This window comes from Jatropha curcas, chromosome 8, assembly GCF_041381405.1.
Source record: "Jatropha curcas cultivar XTBG-Jc1 chromosome 8, XTBG_Jcur_1.0, whole genome shotgun sequence".
In the NCBI taxonomy this organism is placed as follows: domain Eukaryota; kingdom Viridiplantae; phylum Streptophyta; class Magnoliopsida; order Malpighiales; family Euphorbiaceae; genus Jatropha; species Jatropha curcas.
Window position 1 is genome coordinate 20,450,238 of NC_143158.1, and position 7,034 is coordinate 20,457,271.

Here is a 7,034-nt window from a genome sequence, read left to right on the forward strand (position 1 = left end):
GAATTCCACAATCAGCATTAAGGCGAAATTGAATTTTGCCCCAACAGCAAGTCGGAAATAAATTCCGCACCAAGACGGAAAGGAATTCCGCACTAACATCAAGTCAGAGATGAATTCCGCACCAGCCGAGCATGAAGTTCGCATCCCAAAGGAACTACGAAAGACCTGATTCTCCCCATCCCCCGAAGAGTTCTTGGAGATACGTAGGCAGCCGCAAAGGCACGGTCACAAACATAAGTTTGCATCATAAATAGCATTTTCTCTTTGCCAATATAAAAAAAAAATAAAAAATAAAAAATAAAAAAATTAAAAAAAAAGAAGAAAAGAAAAATAAAAGCTGGAGTTGAAAATCCGAAAGGACGGCTTCAGGCAAGAATTGAGCCCGCTAGGCTGAAAACCCGAAAGGGCAGTCTAGGCAAAAGTTAGGGTAAAGAGCCTACTAGAGTCGAAAACCCGAAAGGGCGGCTGCTAGGCAAAAGTTTAAAAAAAAAAAAAAAAAGAATGCTTTAATAAATTCTTTTAGAGAGACCATTTTTGTAGGATAAACAGCAAAAAAAAAAAAAAAAAAAAAAAATTCCCTTTCAAAGGTCTCCTTGGGAGTATATAAATTATTTTTTCAGGAATCACTGAGTTCCTTTGAGTCAAAATTCACTACAAGAAAAATTTGAGTCTCTAAATCGAGTCTCCTATAAGTCTCTAAAATCAAGTCTCCATCACCAATGGTCATTCCACAACGAGTCACAAAAATCGAGTCATTCTCAAAAGTTCATTTGAAAGCATCACTCTTTGAGTCATTCCTCGAAAAAAGAAAAAAAAAAGAGAGAGAGAGAGAGAGAGGAAATTGTCAATTCAATCCCCGGGGTTTCCAAAACAACCCTAAAAAATGTCAAACACAATCGTTGAGAGGTAATCCTTTAATACCTCGTCTCCACTCGAACCATCGTTTCTTCGATCCTTTCAGACGAGCGATGTCATCCACATTGTCCGTTTCCTCGAGTCATACAAGTGGCTTTGTTCTCGTTGATTCATCAATCGATTGGACAAGTACAACACCAATGTTTTGAAGTATTCCATGGTCAGCACCATTCAGGGGGCAAGAAGTGATAAGAACCTTCACCATTCTCCCATCACACAAGTAATCACGGAATTTTTTAGTCTTTCATTAAGAAGAAATTCTATTTCAGCTAATAAGGGCATCAATTCTCTCAAGCAGGGGGCAAAATCCTCCAAGTTGGATTCAGGGGCAAGTGTTATAAAAAAAAATTAAAAAAAAAAAAAAAAAAACCATACACAACCCAGGGTGAAACCCAACCATCGTCAATCTCTTTTACACAAACCCAGGGTAGAACCCGGTTAATGGTTAACCTTTTTTTTTTACATAAAACCTGGGGTAAAACCCTAACCAATAACCAACCATTTTTCATCCAAAACCAAGCCATTTGATCGTTTCGACTTTAGGTGGACCCTTGGCTCTCAAAGAAAAAAAACAAAAATAAAACAAAATCTCTTTTCAAGCCCTCATTAAGAGGCAAAACATTTTTTCAAGTGCTCTAAGAGGCAAAACATCTTTCCAAGCCCTCATCAAGAGGCAAAACATCTTTCCAAGCCCTCATCAAGAGGCAAAACATCTTTCCAAGCCCTCATCAAGAGGCAAAACATCTTTTCAAGCCCTCATCAAGAGGCAAAACATCTTTTCAAGCCCTCATTAAGAGGCAAAACATCTTTTCAAGTCCTCTAAGAGGCAAAATATCTTTTCAAGTCCTCTAAGAGACCAAACATCTTTTCAAGTCCTCTAAGAGGCAAAATCTCTTTTCAAGCCCTCATTAAGAGGCAAAACATTTTTGTAAGTCCTCTAAGAGGCAAAACATCTTTTCAAGTCCTCTAAGAGGCAAAATCTCTTTTCAAGCCCTCATTAAGAGGCAAAACATCTTTTCAAGTCCTCTAAGAGGCAAAACATCTTTTCAAGTCCTCAAAGAGGCAAAAACATCTTTAAGTTGCAAACATAAATCCATGCATTTGATCATTTCATTTCAAAAAAAAAAAAAAAAAAAAAATCCAACGGCGGGGTTTCCTCCTTTCCTCAAAATTTGCTCCTTCAGACAGCCACTGGCTCTCATAAATCATTTTTATGATAGCCAGTGGGGGGCAACTGTGAATACTCAAATTTTGAGGCTCAAAAAGCCAGTTTCCCCAGACTGCGAATAATAAAATTTTGCTACAGTAAATTTGACTTTGCTACAATGCTTGTTTTCCCGGACTGCAAACAGTCCGACCGGACCAAAGGCCATTTTGGAAGTTCACCGAAAGTATGCCAATATGGTACTTAAAACGTCCGGAATGTCGTAAGGATCGCGGAATAGGTCCCGGAATATTTTTCGGAGATCCGAAACTCCTAAAAAACTCCTCTGAAGTGAAAGGCCCAAGGGGCCGACTCCGAGCACGGCGGCTCCGGCCGCTGGACATGGCGGCACCTGCCGCCGGCCTCTGGCGGGACCTGCCGCCGACCATCGGCGGCACCTGCCGCGGGACTCCGGCGGCACCTGCCGCCGACCGTCGGCGGCGCCTGCCGCCGACACCGGCGGCAGCTGCCGCCCTAGGCCCGTTTTTGGCCTATAAATGGCCACTTACCTCTTCATTTTTGGCCACTCCTGTCTGTGTTGACGGACGATCTTTCTCCCTCACGCTTTTGCGATTCTTTTACCGCTTTTTGCATTTTTAATTCAGTCTTTATTTTATTTTATTTTATTTTATTTTTTTTTATGTGTTGTGATACTTGGCCACTAAAATTAAACAAATTCTAACTAATTAATTAATATTCCCCAAGCGAGGAGCTTAATCCGGAGTTAAGAAGCGGTCGTCGATTAAATCAGGTACTTAAACGAAACTCTGTCTATTTAATTTTAGCACTTCATGCATGCTTCTCTTCTACTCCTAATAATTCTACAACTGCATAAATGCATTCATATCATATTTAGACAAATAAACTGCCTCAATCAAATATGATTAAGCTTAAATACCCGGTTAATTAATAATCGTGGTATTAATGCTAAATCCGACAATATTGGCTAAAAAGCCTAGTTAATTAATAACTACGGTTTAATTGCCTTTATTTCGAACAGTCCGGCTTAAGTCCAATTAATCAATAATTGTGGCTAATGACAGCGTTTTTCGCAAGTGTACGAAATCGCAACAAGTAGTATAGAGTAAGAAAGTATCGTATCCACAGGGATTGTTTATCAATTACCAAAATTATGTTAACCTATTATTATTTAGACGATGATAAAAGGAGTTCGCTGTAAAGTAAATAAAATTCAAAGTAAAAGAGATCAAACACAAAATTTAGGTGAAAAGAAATCAGGGAATTAAGCTACTAGGGAATTTGATTTCATTTAATTCTATCCAGCTTGTTCTATTAGTTCATTAATCAAGTTTAATTGTTCAAGTAGGAGAAAACAACCCTAAGGTTACTAACAAGCTCTCCCGATTTATTGTTAGCTATTCTAATCCAATTTAATCACCTATATTAATAGTGAAATTAAACATGAATCAGATCATTAGGTTTTATGGTTGTTTTATGAATTCACAACTTAATACTTTATTAACTTATGAAAGCCCCCCTTGAGTCAAACCATATAGTTTCCACATCAAGTTATTATTCTCAAGTAAATTATTACCTTATTCATATCAATAACCCTTCTCCCGAATGATGTTATTGAAATAATTCAATCCAGGGGAATTTTTCTGCCTGGAAGCCTTAAGCACAATAATAAGTTATAACAAGAACAAAGAAAAATAAATCTAATATTATAAGCTGGAATCGAATTAAATTACATCAAATCCCTAGTATAAAAGTTTAGTTAGACATAGTAATTAAATTAAACTCAATCACACTTGAATCATTCATCATATTTAAAGACAATAATAAAGAAAGAAACAAGATGAAAAGTTTAGAATAAAAACTGTATCACAACTATGTTGATGGCTTCCTTGAATCTTAGCACAATTATTTGAAGCTTGAAATCTTTGAGAAGAGAGAACTATGTAAAGAAGTGTACAAAGAAAAATGATCCCTGCTATGAATAGTTCTTCTCTTTATATAGAGCTCCTGAAGGCAAGTTTGACTCCTTTTAGGAAATAGAATCCTTATTTAGTGCAAAATCTTTTATAGGAGATCATGACTGTTTAGGTTCTTGATTTCTTCTTGATTAGGACTCCTTTTTCCCTAAGAATAGGTCCAGGTCTTGTTTAGTGTGTTTAGGAAACTCCCTGAAGTCGGCCCATGTGAGAAAGAGCTTGATTTGCGTATTAAATTCACGCTGGTTCCGCCTGGGCAGCACGGGCGTGCTTCATGGCACGGGCTGGGCGTGCTGTAGTCTGGAGGTCTGGCTAGTGAAGCACGGGGCGTGCTAGGTAGCACGGGCTAGTGAAGTCCTGAGGCACGGGCGTGCTACAGAGCACAGGCAGGGCGTGCTTCTTTCTGCCTCTCAAAGGTGCTTTCTCGCGCCCGCGTATATGAATGTCGCGCTCGCGACTTCAGCTCGCGCCCGCGTATACGAATGTCGCGCTCGCGACTTTTCTTTGCAAATCTTCTGACTCTTTTTTCTAATTGTCGCGCTCGCGCTTGTGAATGTCGCCCTCGCGACTTTGGGCGTGCCACTTAGCACGGCTAGGGCGTGCTAGAAGTCAAGTGCCTCGTGATATAGAGCTCTTTTCTGCGCCAAATTCCTGTAATTTTCTCTTAGATCAAGCGGATTAAAAGTCAAGGAAGCTTTTGAACACAATTATACTAAAAGTGATTTAAAAATCAAATTAAAGCAATAAAAACTTGCTAAAATTCTAATAAAAACTATATTAAAACACTATAAAATTAACACCTATCAAAATTCCCCAAACTTAAACCATTGCTTGTCCTCAAGCAACAAAACTAAAAGAAAAAGATTTGACGACACTAGCTTACCATGTTTGGAGATAATCTCAATAACTTTTCAAGATATCATGATTAGTAAATAAGTGAATAGACTTAATTGTTCCCTATGCTATTCACATTTAAGCTTGACTCTTTATTTTGAAGAAAACACGTTCATTGAGTAAAATACAAGTTTAAAGAGATTGTCAACACTAATACTTATTCAAATTATGATAAACAGGACATGAATCATCTAAAGCATTTAAAAATAAGACAATTGATAGAGCAAAGGTGGCATTCCCATATGCAGAATTAGTCATCCTTTCTCCACGATTTAAATGCATACGATTAAAAGATCAGAAGGTCTTTATTTTGGGTTGTAACGGGGCTTTCTTGGTGTAAACTTTGCTTAATCAAAGAAAGGGAAAAAATGTAGACAAAAAGTACAAAAGAATGTATAACTTTCAAGATTCTATTTTAATTAAACTTTTTCCAGTTCTAGGGAGTGTCTTGTTTTGAAACTTTCTTACTAGCTAGAGGCATCTTGGACAAGGTCTTTTCTTAATATTTTTGGCACTTTTCTTCCTTGCCTTTTTCTATTTTTTTCTTGAATTCTTTTGATTGCTTTTCATGTGCCTCTTTCTTGAATCTTTCTTCTTTTCTTTATTTGCTAGTATTATTTGATGAATTCTCCCTCTTTTGTTGCTACATTCTAATTAAAAATCGAATCTTTCAATCATACAATCCTTTGTACTTAGGGTAGGAAAATTGAATTTTGGTTTTAATGGCTTGGTTTATTGAGGGTGAAGAAGAAAAATTTACGGTTTTTAGGCTTCAAAGTTGGTTTCAAGAGTCATATTTTTAATTTAGGTGGTCTAGGCTAAATATAGGTTTCAACAAAAAAAATTGCCTAAATCATCTCTTTCAAAAAGTAAACATTTAAATTTTTCGCCTCGAAGGGATTTCTAAGTTTTGTTCTAGGAATGCCGAGGTTTAAAATACTTTAGAGTGAAACACACCTATATATCATAACTCTCATAAAAATCAGTGTTTAAAACTCTAGAAACAAATAATTTAGATCAATGAACATATTTAAATCAAAATTTCAAATTCAAAACTTAAATATGCTAGAATTGAGAATCAATTATGTTTAACACTTATTACTAGATATGAGAATCTTCAAGCTTACTTGTAATCATTCCAACCATGTTAAGCAAAAACAACAAAAATTTTTAGCTAAAATTCCCTTCCCCCAATTCAATCAATCACATTGTCCCCAATGTGTATAAATTCCCCAAACTTATTTCATTACTTGAATGAAAGCAGTAAGAGAGAAGAAGAAAAACTTACCAACATTGTATTGAACAATACAATAGAAAGGTGGTGGAAAGTGTCTTAGCTAAAGCAGCAACTAAACATTAAGAACAAAAACTACTAAGAGGTTATAAAAATCCACATAACAAATAAACAAGTTAAAAGGGAAAACAACCACGACAAAGTATTAAAACAAAAGAAACATAAACAAAAACAGAAAAGAAAAGAGAAATCCATCAATTTTCTGGTGGTGGGGGTGGCTGCAGAAACTGGAGGATGGTCTGCAGTTGTCCTTGCATGGTGTCCATCTTAGAATCAAGACTGCCATTCATGATCTCAATGGACTGGAAACGGTCTGTGATCATTGTTTCCATTCCGCTAAGGCGCGTGTCAAAGAGGTCCATTCGAGACATCATCCTTGCAAGGACTTCATCATTTGACATGTTGGATGTGCCTTGGAACGATGGGCCAGCACCCGATGTACCTGCACTAAAAGAAGAAGTAAAAGGTGGAGGGATATCCTCCTCCATGTCAGCACCGCCTGCAGCCTCGGCTTCTTCCTCATCATAATCATTCTCTGGGGCACCTATTACTCGATATGCATCCCCAACTTTTTCAATCAACTTCATATGAATCATAACATCGACATCCAGCCTGGTACCATGCCCCCCTCCTATACTATCATAAATTGGCCTAGCCGGGTTCCAAACCTGTAGGTATCTAGCAATTCGGTTCACAAAACACCCCATCATTATAGCTCCTTTGTCGGCTCTAGCCACCTTCGCAAATCTCTGGCAGAGCCAATACCCAACAT